We start from the raw sequence: 16,711 nt of genomic DNA on the forward strand, positions 1-16,711 counted from the left end.
TTAGTGAAAATTATTATAATTTTTTTTTTCATTTACACATCCAACTTTAACAAAAAGTCATGAAATACCTGTGAGGTGTTAAGGCTCACTGTACCCCTTGTTACGTTCCTTGAGGGATGTAGTTTCCAAAATAGTATGCCATGTGTTTTGTTTTTGTTTTTTTGCTGTTTTGGCACCGTAAGGGCTTCCTAAATGCGACATGCCCCCCAAAAACCATTTCAGCAAAATTTGCTTTCAAAAAGCCAAATGTGACTCCTTCTCTTCTGAGCACTGTAGTTCGCCCGCAGAGCATTTTACGTCCTAACATTGGGTATTTCCATACTCAGAAGAGAAGGAGTTACATATTTTGGGGGGCATTTTTTCCCCATTACCCTTTATAAAAATTGTAAATTTGGGGGAAAAACTGCGTTTTAGTTAAAAAAAAAATTTCATTTACACATCTGACTTTAACCCCTTAACGACGCAGGACGTATATTTACGTCCTGCGCCGGCTCCCGCGATATGAAGCGGGATCGCGCCGCGATCCCGCATCATATCGCGTGGGTCCCGGCGCTAATCAACGGCCGGGACCCGCGGCTAATACCACACATCGCCGATCGCGGCGATGTGCGGTATTAACCCTTTAGAAGCGGCGGTCAAAGCTGACCGCCGCTTCTAAAGTGAAACTGAAAGTATCCCGGCTGCTCAGTCGGGCTGTTCGGGACCACCGCGGTGAAATCGCGGCGTCCCGAACAGCTGATCGGACACCGGGAGGGCTCTTACCTGCCTCCCTGGTGTCCGATCGACGAATGACTGCTCCGTGCCTGAGATCCAGGCAGGAGCAGTCAAGCGTCGATAATGCTGATCACAGGCGTGTTAATACACCCCTGTGATCAGGATGAGAGATCAGTGTGTGCAGTGTTATAGGTCCCTATGGGATAACAATGATCAGTGTGTGCAGTGTTATAGCTCCCTATGGGATAATAATGATCAGTATAAGAGATCAGTGTGTGCAGTGTTATAGGTCCCTATGGGATAATAATGATCAGTATAAGAGATCAGTGTGTGCAGTGTTATAGGTCCCTATGGGACCTATAACACTGCAAAAAAAAAGTAAAAAAAAAGTGTTAGTAAAGGTCATTTAACCCCTTCCCTAATAAAAGTTTGAATCACCCCCCTTTTCCCATAAGAAAAATAAAACAGTGTAAAAAAATAAATAAATAAACATATGTGGTATCGCCGCGTGCGTAAATGTCCGAACTATAAAAATATATCATTAATTAAGCCGTACGGTCAATGGCGTACGCGCAAAAAAATTCCAAAGTCAAAAAAAGCGTATTTTGGTAACTTTTTATAACATTAAAAAGTGATCAAAAAGTCAGATCAAAACAAAAATCATACCAATAAAAACTTCAGATCACGGCGCAAAAAATGAGTCCTCATACCGCCCTGTACGTGGAAAAATAAAAAAGTTATAGGGGTCAGAAGATGACATTTTTAAACGTATAAATTTTCCTGCATGTAGTTATGATTTTTTACAGAAGTGCGACAAAATCAAACCTATATAAGTAGGGGATCATTTTAACCGTATGGACCTACAGAATAATGATAAGGTGTAATTTTTACCGAAATATGCACTGCGTAGAAACGGAAGCCCCCAAAAGTTACAAAATGGCGTTTTTTTTTCGATTTTGTCGCACAATGATTTTTCCGTTTCGCCGTGCATTTTTGGGTAAAATTACTAATGTCACTGCAAAGTAGAATTGGCGACGCCAAAAATAAGCCATAATATGGATTTTTAGGTGGAAAATTGAAAGGGTTATGATTTTTTAAAGGTAAGGAGGAAAAAACGAAAGTGCAAAAACGGAAAAACCCTGAGTCCTTAAGGGGTTAAAGGGTTATTCTAGGAAAAAACTTTTTTATATATATATCAACTGGCTCCAGAAAGTTAAACAGATTTGTAAATTACTTCTATTAAAAAATCTTAATCCTTTCAGTACTTATCAGCTTCTGAAGTTAAGGTTGTTCTTTTCTGTCTAAGTGCTCTCTGATGACACGTGTCTCGGGAACCGCCCAGTTTAGAAGAGGTTTGCTAAAGGGATTTGCTTCTAAACTGGGCGTTTCCCGAGACAGGTGTCATCAGAGAGCACTTAGACAGAAAAGAATAACCTTAACTTCAGAAGGTCATAAGTACTGAAACGATTAAGATTTTTTAATAGAAGTAATTTACAAATCTGTTTAACTTTCTGGAACCAGTTGATATATATAAAAAAGTTTTTTCCTGGAATAAACATTTAACGAAAAGTCATCAAACACCTGTGGGGTGTTAAGGCTCACTGGACCCCTTGTTACATGCCTTGAGGGGTGTCGTTTCCAAAATAGTATGCCATGTGGGGGGGGGGGTTCTGCTGTTCTGGCACCATAGGGGCTTCCTAAATGCGACATGCCCCCCAAAAAATATTTCTGAAAAACACTCTCCAAAATCCCATTGTCGCTCCTTCCCTTCTGAGCCCTCTACTACGCCCGCCGAAAACTTGACATACACACGTGATGTATTTCCTTACTCGAGAGAAATTGGTTTACAAATTTTGAGAGGATTTGTCTCCTTTTTTTTCTTGTAAAAATAAAAAAAAACTGGGTTTACAAGAACATGAGTGTAAAAAATTAAGATTTTGAATTTTCTCCTTTATTTTGCTGTTATTCCTGTGAAACACCTAAAGGGTTAACACACTTACTGAATGTCATTTTGAATACTTTGGGGGGTGCAGTTTTTATAATGGGGTAATTTGTGGGGTATTTCTAATATGAAGACCCTTCAAATCCACTTCAAACCCGAATTGGTCCCTGAAAAATTCTGATTTTGAAAATTGTGAAAAATTGGAAAATTGCTGCTGAACTTTGAAGCCTCTGGTGTCTCCAAAAGTAAAAACATCTCAACTTTATGATGCAAATATAAAGTAGACATATTGTATTTGTGAATCAATATATAATTTATTTGGAATGTCTATTTTCCTTACAAGCTGGGAGCTTCAAAGTTAGAAAAATGCAATATTTTCAATTTTTTCATAAAATTTTGGAATTTTTCACCAAGAAATGATACAAGTATCAATGAAATTTTACCAATAACATAAAGTAGAATATGTCACGAAAAAACAATCTCTGAATCAGAATGAAAGGTAAAAGCATCAGAGTTATTAATGCTTGAAGTGACAGTGGTCAGATGGGCAAAAAATGCTCTGGTCCTTAAGGGGTTAATGTTAGTGATAAGTTCTGGTTGATACATTCTGCAATTTTATGTGAAAAAGTCTTCCAGCTTCTCTACATGTAATAAAGATCGTCCTGCCCCATAAATTAGTTATTAATTCCCATTTACAATCTGTCTTATTTATGTCGCCTCATTTCTTAATTGTTCTTTTACTTTTTTAGGATGTTTCGGGGATTTTTTTTAGGCACCTGTTCAGTCCTAAAGTAGATTTGAGGGGCCTTAATGTTACAACCCCCTATAAATCCCCCATTATAAACACTGCATCCCTCAACGTAATCAAAATGACTTTTTTTGAGGTTTTTTAACCCTTTAGGTGTTTCATTGAAATTAAAATAAAGTGAAGGTGGAATTTAAAAATGTAAATTTTTCCGGCCGATATGTCATTTATTCCCCTAATTCTGACGTATTTAGAAATATCCCATATGTGGCCCTAGAGCTCCAGGACACCGGCCTCCGACATGACAGAGCACCGTGTGGATTTGGGGTCTTCCTGTTATTTAGGATATTTTATATCAAGATGCAGATGCCTTGGGGTCCCAAAATACCTAATTTATATACTTTATTTTTTTTTTAACCCCTTAAGGACATAGGGTTTTTCGTTTTTTTTGCATTTTCATTTTTTCCTCATCACCTTCCAAAAATCATAACACTTTCAATTTTGCACATAAAATTCCATATGATGGCTTATATTTTGCGCCACTAATTCTTTTTTTTTTTTTTTTTTTTTACGGTTTTAAAAGAATTTTATTAAATAAGCAATAAACAGTATCAAAGAGCATTGATAGAGCACACAATGAGAATCCTCAGCAGACTAAAAAAAATAAGGCAATGAACATCTGGTACAAAGTACCAATAGGAAAGGAAAGTCATCTGAGGGCAATATACAATGCCGTGGATAGCAATGGGTTGTACTAGATCATACAAGTAGTTAAACATTCAATAAACATGTCTCCATATCTTAATGTGTTAGGAAGAGATAAGCGTCAGTTAAACGAAAAAGAAAAAGAAAGGGTAAGAGAAGAGAGCAGGAAAAGATGACAAGGGGAGAAACACGGAGGGTTAGAAGAGAAGGAGAAAGAAACATTGGGACTCGGGTACTCACTTGAATCTCTACTCAAGGGCGCAGCCACCCCCCTCGCCCTCCTCAGGCACTGTCAGCCGCTGTGTAGAGGGGCGAGTCAACAAAAGTGAGCCAGGGAAGCCAAAGGAGTCTGCCATCAGTTCCTCCATACGGCACAGGAAGAGTACCTCCTTGTACCATTCAGAAATGGTCGAGGGGCAGGGGTCTTTCCAATGTCTGGGTATGACAGTCCTCGCTGCCATGAGGAGGAAGTGTGCCAATGCCCTAGAGGGGTTTTTGGGTGGTTCATGTAAGTCACACCAGTTATGGAGGCGATGCGGGCAACCACCACTTCCCAGAAACGAGCCAGTGAGGGGCATGACCACCAAATATGGGTCATCGGTCCACCGGGTGCGCCACAACGCCAACACAAGTCCGGTACAGTGGGGTACATGCGGTGTAGAGTAGAAGGAACCCTGTACCACCGGGATAGTAATTTAAAGTTAGTCTTCTGCGCCCTACATGATACTGACAGTCGGTGACACATGGTAAAAGCAGTCATCCAGTCCGAGGGTGCAAAGGTCGTGTGCAGCTCCGACTCCCACGCCCCCACATACCTGGGAGGCGATTGCTCAGCCTTATCCATAAGTAAGCAATAAATTTGTGAAACAGGCCTGAGGGGCGCGGAGTCAGAGGCGCACATCTGCTCCAAAGGCGAGAGCGGTCTAGCCAGGAACAGGGCCTGTCCCATGGTCCGAATAAAATGATCTAGTTGTAGGTATTGCATCTGAACTATCGGTGTGCGGGAGCGTTCTGGGACCAGTGCCTCCTAGGGTTTCAGTCTCGTTCCGTCCAAGAAGGTGTTAGGACGAGTGTTCCTCCCGATTGTCGTCCCTAAAAAGTCAGTACGGTGCAAACCAGGAGTAAAAAGGGGGTTGTGCCACTAATTCTACTTTGCAGAGACATTAGTCATTCTACGACGAAACGGAAAAAAAATTGTGCGACAAAATTGAAGAAGAAACTCCATATTGTAAATTTTGGGGGCTTCCGTTTCTACGCAGTAAAATGACCCCTTCTCTTTATTTTGTAGGTCCATACGATTAAAATGATCCCCTACTTATATAGGTTTGATTAAAAATCATAACTACATGCAGGAAAATGTATAAAAATTCTTCTATTCTGACCCCTATAACTTTTTTTTTTTTCCACGTATGTGGGTTAATGGGTAGTTTTTATCGGTGCCATTTTGTATTGATCGGACTTTTTGATCACTTTTTATTCATTTTTTCATGATATAAAAAGTGAGCAAAAATACGCTATTTTGAATTTTTTTGTGCGTACGCCATTGACCGTGCGGTTTAATTAACGATATATTTTTATAATCTGGACATTTCCGCATGCAGCGATACCACATATGTTTTTGTTTTTATTTACAGTTTTTTTTTGTTTGTTTTTTTAATGGGAAAAGGGGGGTGATTCAAACTTATTAGGGAAGGGGTTAAATGACTTTTATTAACTTTCTTTTTTTTTTTTTTGCAATGTTATAGCTCCCATAGGGGCTATAACACTGCACACACTGATCTCTTATACTGATCATTGTTATCCTATAGGAGACTATAACACTGCACACACTGATCTCTTATACTGATCATTGTTATCCCATAGGAGGCTATAACACTGATCTCTTATACTGATCATTGTTATCCCATAGGAGACTATAACACTGCACACACTGATCTCTTACACTGATCATTATTATCCCATAGGAGACTATAACACTGTACACACTGATCTCTTATACTGATCATTGTTATCCCATAGGGGGCTATAACACTGTACACACTGATCTCTTATACTGATCATTGTTATCCCATAGGGGGCTATAACACTGCACACACTGATCTCTTATACTGATCATTGTTATCCCATAGGAGACTATAACATTGCACACACTGATCTCTTATACTGATCATTGTTATCCCATAGGAGACTATAACACTGCACACACTGATCTCTTATACTGATCATTTTTATCCCATAGGGGGCTATAACACTGCACACACTCATCTCATATACTGATCCCTGCAAAGCCATAGCTTTGCATTGATCAATGTTATAGGCGGTCGATTGCTCAAGCCTCAGGCTTGGAGCAATCAATCGCCGATCAGACACGATGGAGCAAGGTAAGGGGACCTCCTCTCGCGTGCTAGCTGATCGGGACATCGCGATTTTATCGCAATGGTCCCTATCAGCTCGACTGAGCTGCCGGGAAGCTTTCATTTTCATTTTAGACGCGCAATCAACTTTGATCGCCGCGTCTAAAGGGTTAATAGCACGCGGCACAACGATTGGTGCCGCACGCTATTAGCCGCCGGGACCGACCCGGTATGACGCGGGGTCATGACGAGTTTTATTTACAGAGACCGGGCGTAGGGCATACAGGTACACCCTACGCCCTACGTCCTTAAGAGGTTAAGGACCAGAGCATTTTTTGCACATCTGACCACTGTCACTTCAACCCCTTAAGGACTCAGCCCATTTGGGCCTCAAGGATTCTATTTTTACGTTTTCGTTTTTTCCTCCTCGCCTTTAAAAAAATCATAACTCTTTTTTATATTTTCATCCACAGACTAGTATGAGGCTTGTTTTTTGCGCGACCAGTTGTCCGTTGTAATGTCATCACTCACTTTACCATGAAATGTACGGCGCAACCAAAAAATACTATTTGTGTGGGGAAATTAAAAAGAAAACCGCAATTTAGCATATTTTGGAAGGTTTTGTTTTCACACCGTACAATTTACGGTAAAAATGACACGTGTTCTTTATTCTTTGGGTCAATACAATTAAAATGATACCCATGGTTATACACTTTTCTATTACTGTTGCAAACTGTTTAACCAAATTAGTACGTTTAAAATCCCCCTATTTTGAAGACCTAGGACTTTTTCATTTTTCCGTATAAGCGGCGGTATGAGGGCTCATTTTTTGTGCTGTGATCTGTACTTTTTATTGATACCATATTTGCTTAAATAAAACGTAATACTTTTTTAATAAATTTTTTGGGGAATAAAATGTTATTAAAAAAAGAGCTATTTTTGATTTAATTTTTTTTACGTTCACGCCGTTCACTGTACGGTATCATTAACATTTCATTTTAATAGTTGAGATATTTACACATGCAGCGATACCAAATATGTATGTAAAATATTTTTTTTACACTTTTTGGGGGTGAAATAGGGAAAATGGGACCATTTACGTTTTTATTGGGGGAGGGGGTTTTTCTAAATTTTTTTAACTTCTTTTTTTTTTTTTACACTTTAATAGTCCCCATAGGGGACTATTTATAGCAATCATTCAATTGCTAATACTACGTGGCATACTATTTTGGAAACTACACCCCTCATGGAACGTAACAAGGGGTACAGTGAGCCTTAACAACCCACAGGTGTTTGACGACTTTTCGTTAAAGTTGGATGTGTAAATTAAATGTATTTATTTTTTCACTAAAATGCTAGTTTTCCCCAAAATTTTACATTTTTACAAGGGGTAATAGGAGAAAATGCCCCCAGAATTTGTAACCCTGTTTCTTTTGAGTATGGAAATACCCCATATGTGTATGGAAAGTGCTCTGCGGGCGCACTACAATGCTCAGAAGAGAAGGAGCACCATTGAGCTTTTGGAGAGAGAATTTGTTTGGAATGGAGGTCGGGGGCCATGTGCGTTTACAAAGCCCCGTACTACCAGAACAATGGACCCCACGTGACCCTATTTCAGAAACTACACCCCTCATGGAATACAGAATGTAATAAGGGGTGCAGTGAGCATTTACACCCCACTGGCCTTTGACAGATCTTTGGAACAGTGGGTTGTGCAAATGAAAAATGTTTAATCTGTCAGACACCTGTGCGGCATAAATGCTCACTGTACCCCTTATTACATTACGTGAGGGGTGTCGTTTCCAAAATGGGGTCACATGTGGGGTGGGTCCACTGTTCTGGCACCCTGGGGGCTTTGTAAACGCACTTGGCCTTCAATTCCAGACACATTCTCTCTCCAAAAGCCCAATGGTGCTCCTTCCCTTCTGAGCACTGTAGTGCTCCCGCAGAGCACTTTACATCCACACATGGGGTATTTATATACTCAGAAGAAATGGGGTTACAAATTATGGGGGGGGGGTTATTTCCTATTACCACTTGTGAAAATGAAAAATTTGGGATAACACCAGCATTTTAGTGAAGAAATGATAAAAATTCATTTTCACATCCAACTTTTTTTTTTTCAACTGTAAATTTTTATTGAATTTGTCAACAAAGAAAACTATACAGACAACAAATGTCAGGGAGGTAAGTCCCTTTAGGATAAAGAAGGAACATCCATCACTATAGAACAATATATTTAAGCAAAGCTTCAGTAAACACGATGAACTAGTCTAGTACACGACCAATCCAATCCGGCTCCAAAAAATACATAAAAATAAGGGGGGGACACCAATCAATAACGACATATAGATGAATCACACATATGGGGGACACAAAAAGAGAAGGGAATCCAGAAGAGTGAAAGGAAATAGTAGAAGTGTGAAGGAGTAGTCAGGGAGGTCACCTATCAGTGAATCTGTCCCATACCGAGAGGAACTGCTGGGTGGTATTATTTAAAGAGGCAGTGAGAGACTCCAGGGAACGAATTTCACGCACCCTAGCGATCAGCTCGTCCTCCGACGGGGGCAAAGTCTGCTTCCAGTACTTAGCAATAAGGGTTTTGGCCGCCAGGACCATGTGTAAGAACAACTTGAATGGCTTTTTGGCCACAGCTCTTGTAGACAAGTGCAATAAGTAAACAAAGGGGTCCAGGGGAACCACCACACCCAAAACCTCACGGATCAATTGCTGGACCCCGCCTCCCCAATACGGTGCTATTAGCGGACAGGACAAAAATATGTGGAAGACATCACCCCGTCCCACACCACATCTCCAACACTGTGGAGGAATATCAGGGTTCAGTTTATTGAGCAGAACCAGAGTGTTGTACCATCCCATAAGCATCTTAAATTGCGTCTCCTTGTATGCTGTGTATGCTGTACAGATAGAAGCCCGGGAAGCCCTTTCCCAGATGACTCTCCATTTGTGGATCGTTATAGTAGTATTGAGAGCATCCTCCCATCGGGCCATATAACGGTGAGAAGGAGAGACATCGTCTGGAGGGGAAATTAGTAAAGAATAGATACTCAAGAGTAAACTCCGTGTCTGAGGCCCACTCCTACACAGCCTCTCAAAGCTTGACGGGAGTGACACAGTCAGCGTTCCCTTTTTCGAGGATAAATAATGCCTAAGCTGAGTATAGTGGGCCTGTTCAGAGGCAGGGTGCTCCCAACGGGTAACTATCATATCAAATGACAAGAGGGTACGAGTGACAGGGTCCACTACATCTGCCCAACAAAAAAGACCTCGGGAACCCCATACCCGGACCATATAGGAAGTACACCCAGGGGGAAAGTCAGGGTGATTAAGAAAGGACTGCATGGGGGAGAAAGGGGAAAGAAGCCCAATCCGCCTGGAGCAAAAAGTCCACACACATCTCGAAAAAGACATAGGGCCTAATAGAGGACATGTTAGGGAGATTGGCGGGGAGGACCAGAGTTTTTCCAGTTCCATTCACTTACTGTAGGCGTGATGGGAAGGCCAGGCCGCCAGATGGTGTAGATGGGCCGCCCAATAATATTTCGTTACATCCGGCACCCCCAACCCCCCAGAGAGGTGGCTCGCCATCATTACTGACATAGGAAGCCGGTGTCACTTAGCATCCCAAATAAACCAAAAAATGTCCGACTGAAACGAACGCAGCTAGGGGAACACGTATCGGTAACGTCTCAAAAAAATAGCAGCAGCTTAGGAAGAATGGTCATTTTGACAGCAGCAATGCGACCAAAAGAAATGTATTGCAATCTCCATTTATCTAATAATGCACGCAGCTCTCGAAAAAGGGAAAGAAAATTGGCAGAGTATAGAGAAGAGTAGCTAGGAGAAAGTGAAACCCCCAAGTATTTAATGGCGATGGGAGACCACCGTAAAGAATAGTTAGCCTGAAGAAGGGCCACTGCAGACGAAGGAAGATTGACAGGCATAGCCTCTGACTTTGAGAGATTGACCTTATAACCAGAAACTAGGCCATACCTATGCAGAAATTTATATAAGGAGGGTAAGGACATGAGAGGGTTAGTAAGGGTCAGCAAAACATCGTCTGCAAAGAGGCAGATCTTAAAAGTCCTGTCATGGAGAGATATACCAGAGATGTCCGGGTCCCCCCGGATCAAGGCAGCAAGCGGTTCTATACAAAGCGCAAAAATCGGGGGACAACGGACAGCTCTGCCTGGTGCCATTATGTAGAGTGAAGGTCGAGGAAGAAGCAGTCGGGAGTTTAAGAGAAGCAGTGGGAGTGGAGTAGAGACCCTGCAGAGCTGTGAGACCCTGAAGAGTAGCAAACATAAATGGCCAGACCAACCTATCAAAAGCCATTTCAGCGTCTAAACTCAGAATCAAGGCCTGCTCAGATCTCCTATTGACAAGATCTATAAGGTCAACAACACGTCTCGTATTATCACCACTCTGACAACAGGGGAGTAAGCCGACCTGATCTTTATGTATAAGGGTAGGCAAAAAAGTACAGAGGCGGGCAGCCAAAACTTTAGAGAACAGCTTCAGGTCAGAGTTCAAAAGGGCTATGGGCCTATAGCTGGAGCAATCACGAGGGTCTTTTCCTGGCTTGGGGATCAGCGTAATCTGAGAATGTTGGAAGGACTGCGGGATCCCCTCTCCACCAAGAAAGGACTTAAACAGTGGGACCAGTCTAGGAAGAAGGACAGAAGAATAGGTCTTGTAATACGAGTACGTAAAAACATCAGGGCCCGGGGAGCGTCCCGTCGGCAAGGATTTGAGTATGGAAAACAATTCCTCAAGGGTGACGGGCGTTAAGGGACTCCCCATCAATCACGGAAAGAGCCGGTAAACGACATCTAGAGAGAAAGGAATCCAGTACCTCGGCCTGCCCCTCAGGGTCCACAGGAAGATGCAAGGGAAGAGAGTACAGTTTAGAGTAATTGTCTTGGAAGAGGTGGGAAATTGAGTCAGGATGATAGTGAAGGGTGCCCTCAGAGTCTCTCAGAGCAGAGGGGGTCTGGGCAGCCGCGCGGTCCCACAGACATCTAGCCAACATAGTGTGGGCATTGTTGCCTTTTTCATAAAATCGCTGCTTAGCGTAAAGCAATTGCCTTTCCACTTTATGAAGGGCCAAGTCCCCCAATTGAGACCGTGCAGTGACCAAACGCCTCAGAACTGAGAGAGAGGGAGCAGTCAAGAGGAGGGCTTCTAAGGTAGAGATCTCGGCCCTTAGTTCCTGGGAGCAAGCCATGGCATCACGCTTTAGTCTAGAACCCAAAGCAATGCAATGGCCTCTGACTACCGCCTTATGAGCTTCCCACAAGAGAGCCCTCATTTTCAGCAAAGTAGTCAGTAATGCTTGCCAAGATTGAATCCCGGGAAGCAGGGGGTTTAAGTAAAGAGTCATTAAGGCGCCAGTGACAGCAGCGTAGAGTAGAAATAAACTGAGAAAAGGAGACAAGGACAGGGCTATGATCCGACCAAGTGAAAGGTTCTAGGGAAGCAGAGGAGAGCATGCGCACAAGAGGGAGATTTCCGAAAAAATAGTCAATACGAGTGTGTAGTTTGTGAGGATGGGAGTAAAAAGAGAGAGAACGGTCCGAGGGATGGTTAAGGCGCCATAAATCATAAAGCCCAGCCGAACGAATCAGTCGCCGAAAAAGCGTAGATAACCGCAACTGGGGAGAGGACAGCAAGGAGCCCACAAGCGAGTGACTGTCAGCGGAGGGAGAAAAAAAACAAATTCAAGTCTCCCCTTAATAACCAGGCCGTGGGAGGGTATTTAAGAAGACTGGCGAGGACCCGGCGCAAAAAAGGAATCTGGGTGGTGTTAGAGTACACATTACAGAGAAGCAGTTGTTTGCCCCCCATGGTCCCCAGCAAAATCACGAACCTACCCGGCGACGGGTCAGCATCGGAGGTGGAGATCTGCAAAGGGCTGGGCCTAGAGATCAGAATAGCCACCCCCGCTACTTTCCTATCAGAGGATGCCAAATATGCCTGGGGGTAAAGATGTTGGAGAAAGTGAAATGATCCCGTCCTGTCAAAGTGCGTCTCCTGAAGGTATACTGTCAGGCCCAAAGCCTGATTATGGAAACATACATGTGTTTTATAATTGCATCTATGTATAAACTAAGACCTGGGGGGTGAGGGGTCATTCAGACGGTGTATCCTTTGTTTTTGTGTATTGCAGTCAATTGGGGCCTGTCTGCTGTTTTCCTCTTTTGAAGTCAAAGGCCCTTTGAAGTAGCAGGATGTAAGGGGTCTCTGGTCCCATATATGAGATAAGAGATGCCCCCCCTCCCCCTGGTGGGACCAGAGGGGAGGGGGGAATGGAGTCCCGCCAAAAAGGAGATAGATATATAATATTTAACAATGCTAGAGTCAGTGTTAAGATCTGTGCCCCAAGCTGACAAGACCATCCTAAGAAAAGCTGGAGACCCACTCTCATGGACTGCTATACTATTACGCTGTAAGAACTTCATTTTTGCTTTCTGAACTTGCTAAACTCTTTTTTATATATTTTTGTACCTGTATGTCATTTGTTTCTGTATTTTTATATAGTCAGCACTGTGATACCTTTTATCAGATTAAATGTTTAACTAATCAGCTCTGGTCTTTGATCTCTAAATATGAGCTCACCTTTCTGAATGCAGCTCTGGTGGAAACACGTTTATCTAAGGGTTAATTTCGTGACTTGCTGGGACTAGTAGTGGATACCCAGAGGTCTGGCGGCTTTAACCCTTGGACCATCACACTTTCTCTCTAGCATCTTGGCTGGACCGATAGGGTGTGATCGTGACATATACTATATCCGCCTTCAAGGCTACAAGTTCCCTCTGCAGCAGATGCCGCTTAGTGGGGGTGTTTACACCCTTCACATTCATGGAGACGCACCTTGCCATAAAGAACTATAAAGGTGTGGAACTGTTGTGTAGCAAAGTACTCACTCAGAGCAGCAGGGGTATCCTGGGCAGACCAGTAAATGAAGGGAGTATACCACCAGCTTCTGTCAGACCAAGAAGAGAAAAGGAGAGAAAGGGGCAAGTAGCCAGAGAGACAAAGAAGGCAAAAGACTGGGGGAAGACACACAGAACATTCGACAACAGGAAGGGAGGACTCTACAAACAAAACCAGAAGTGAACCAATGGCAGAGATGCCAGAGAGGAGACAAATACGGCAGAATAATACAACCAAACATATATGAACCACATCATAGTATCATTTACCATGGCCTCAGAGGGGGACGGTGGAAGAACACTCCAAAAGGAACCACTAACCAGAGTAGGAGTCCCGCCTGAAGGCCATACGATGAGACAGCCCAACTATAACGTCCCTAGGGATGGCAATCAACATAGCTAGTGAACAAAAATGCATAATAGTAACAGTTATGAAGAGAGAGAGAGGTGCAAGAGAGACCTCCAGACATACTACAGTCCCAGCTTACAAGTCCCAAGCAATCTTTTCAGAGGGGGGGGTGTCCATTCCAGGACCCGGAGAGCCTGCTTGAGAAGCCACCCGGCCACTTCTGGAGCGCTTCCCATGCTCTATCTGCCACACTGGCGGTAGGGAGGGGGGTGGGGGAATCAATCCCCAGTCCTGAAGCTGGGGAACAGGGATGTCCAATGCAGCACAGAAATCCGGCAAGTCTGTGAAGGACCGCAACACAGCAGATCGTCCATCTCTCCTAGCCTGCAGAGCAAACGGGAAGGCCCATCTGTATGGTATCGGTGCAGAACGCAAAGTAAATAAGAGAGGCTGCAACAATTACGCCATTTACGCAGAGTAATCCACAAGAGATCTTGAAACAACTGGATAGGACCCCCATCAAAATCAAAGTTCTTAAGAGAGCGTGATTTAGCCATTATCCTCTCCTTCAGTTGGAAGTCCGTCACACAGCAGATGACATCTCGAGGAGGGCAGTTAGTCGGGTGGGGACGGAGATCACGATGAGCTCAATCCAGTTTAATCTTGTGGGACGGAGGTTCTCCTAGGACAATGTTGAAGATAGCTTCCAAAGTGACGTGGAGGTCCTCAGCTTGTGTATCCTCTAGGAGACCCCTTACTCGGATGTTATTACGCCTCCCCCTATTGTCAAGGTCCTCAACATGAGAGTGCAGATCATTGAGAGTCCGTCTGGGCAGACAGAGTACCCTGGAGCTTTGCAATGTAGGATCTTGTAGAGTCTTGAGCCCCCTCCAAATCCTCCACCCTGTTAGAGACATGTTGAAGATCCTTGCGCATCACGGCAATTTCACCTATACAAGCACCTTTAACTTCAGTAATGAGAGCCTTGAAATCTTTAAAGGGGAGGTGGGAGAGTAGTTGGCTGAAATCCATAGATAGTGTGGGCAGAAGCGGGAATCCTGGAGCATTCAAGGTCCGACCCACCGTCCCAATCATGGTGGGCTGCCACAAGACGGGGGGACCACGGCGATCTCGGGGCCGAGGAGGGGCCCAACAAGGGTACCACCCCAGGGGCTCCCCCAGAGGGCCTATGAGAGGACATAAGTCCCTGCGGCTGAGGAGAGGTTTCAGGGTGGGCCACAGGGGTCCAGCTACCTCCTACAGGAGGGGATAGGACAGGAGCGGCAGGCCAGGTAGGAAGGCCCTCAGCAGAGCACTCACGGGGGCTCCGGAATGGAGGGCTCCTTTACAGCCAATGGGGGGTCCCCTACAACTTTCTGCCTGAGTAGGGAGTCCGGAGTTAGAGAGGGCAGGGTACAGGTCTCACAGACTAGCAGTGGGGCACAGGTAGCAGAAGGAGCTGAGGCCCGGGGCCTGCTGCTGTTGCGCTGCTGCTCGAACGGCTGGGACTGTTCCGGGGTGTACAGGAGCCTGGCATGCATCCACACCGAGCAGCTTACCCGATCCTGAAGACCGCAGCAGGAGAGGACCAGTTGAGGCACCATGGGGACTGGATGTTCTGTCCGTTGCGGCGACAGCTCCTTCTGCACGGAGTGGGACCACAGCCTGGAGCTGGAGAAGCTGGCGGGGAGGCCGGGGCAGAAAGGGGGGACTCACAGAAGTAGTGCTCAATCCCACCCGGAGGAAGCAGACGTGGTAGACCGGTCTGTGGGGTCTTCCTGCGCTGACGAACTCCTCTCCTCATGGAAGAAAAGGCCGTGGGCTGCAAATGGAGCTAATTTCAGGTGCGGAGCTCTAAAGTCTGGCGGCCATCTTCGGCTGCGGCAAGCCACGCTTCCTTTCACGTCCAACTTTAACGAAAATACTTCAAGCACCTGTGGGGTGTTAAGGCTCACTATATCCCTTGTTACGTTCCGTAAGGGGTGTAGTTTCCAAAATGGGGTCACATGTGGGTGTTTTTTTTTACGTTTGTCAGAACCGCTATAACGATCAGTCACCCCTGTGCAAATGACCTCAAATGTACATGGCACTCTCACTCTTGAGCCTTGTTGTGCGCCCGCAGAGCATTTTACGTCCACATATGGGGTATTTCCGTATATGTAGTGTTTTACTTTTTATTTTTTGTGATGTTTTTAGGGTACACTGGTTGGGTTTACAGCGAGTTTCCCCGCTGGGAGTTTGAGCTGCGGCGGAAAATTTGCTGCATCTCAAAATTTGCAGCGAGAAACTCACTGTAAACCCCCGCTTGTGTGATTGTATCCTGTACATGGGGGGGGGGGGGGGGGCAAACCTCCAGCTACAACTCCCAGCATGCCCTTTGGCTGTCCGTGCATGCTGGGGGGTTGTAGTTATGCAACAGCTGGAGGCACACTGGTTGCAAAACACAGAGTTTGTTACTTAACTCAGGGTTTTGCAACCAGTGTGGCTCCAGCTGTTGCAAAACTACAACTCTCAGCATGTATGGTCTATCACTGCATGCTGGGGTCTGTAGTTAGCAACAACTGGAGGAGAACAGTTTGGAGACTACTGTGTAGTGGTGTCCAAACTGTAGGCCTCCAGATGTTGCAAAACATCAACTCCATGCATGCCCAGACTGTCTGGGCATGCTGGGAGTTGTAGTTTTGCAACATCTGGAAGGGCTACAGCTTGGGCACCACTATATAGTGGTGGCTGCCACCGCCATCCTCTCCCCCCCTGGTTCTGCCCCCACATACAGGGTCGGGCAGAGCGGGAATTTCAACTTTAACTAATACCAATATTTATAATGGGGGGGGGAAATGGGGATTGTGTATATTTATTTTAGATTTAACTTTACTTTTATTTTTACTTTTTTACTGCCCCATTAGGAGACTTGACACTTATAATACATTACGATGCAGAGCCTGA

At 44.4% G+C, this 16,711-nt stretch overlaps 1 protein-coding gene and 1 pseudogene across 2 annotated transcripts in view; one reads left to right on the forward strand and one right to left on the reverse strand.

Annotated features, from left to right (window-relative positions):
• The window catches only part of LOC130277649 (zinc finger protein 569-like), a 614,204-nt gene that overhangs the window by 569,709 nt on the left and 27,784 nt on the right, over positions 1-16,711 (reverse strand). The gene's annotated exons all lie outside the window — the stretch shown is intronic.
• Positions 1-16,711, forward strand: part of LOC130282478 (oocyte zinc finger protein XlCOF6-like) — a 44,008-nt pseudogene that overhangs the window by 18,290 nt on the left and 9,007 nt on the right.

The sequence above is a fragment of the Hyla sarda genome, chromosome 1, assembly GCF_029499605.1.
Source record: "Hyla sarda isolate aHylSar1 chromosome 1, aHylSar1.hap1, whole genome shotgun sequence".
Taxonomy (NCBI): Eukaryota; Metazoa; Chordata; class Amphibia; order Anura; family Hylidae; genus Hyla; species Hyla sarda.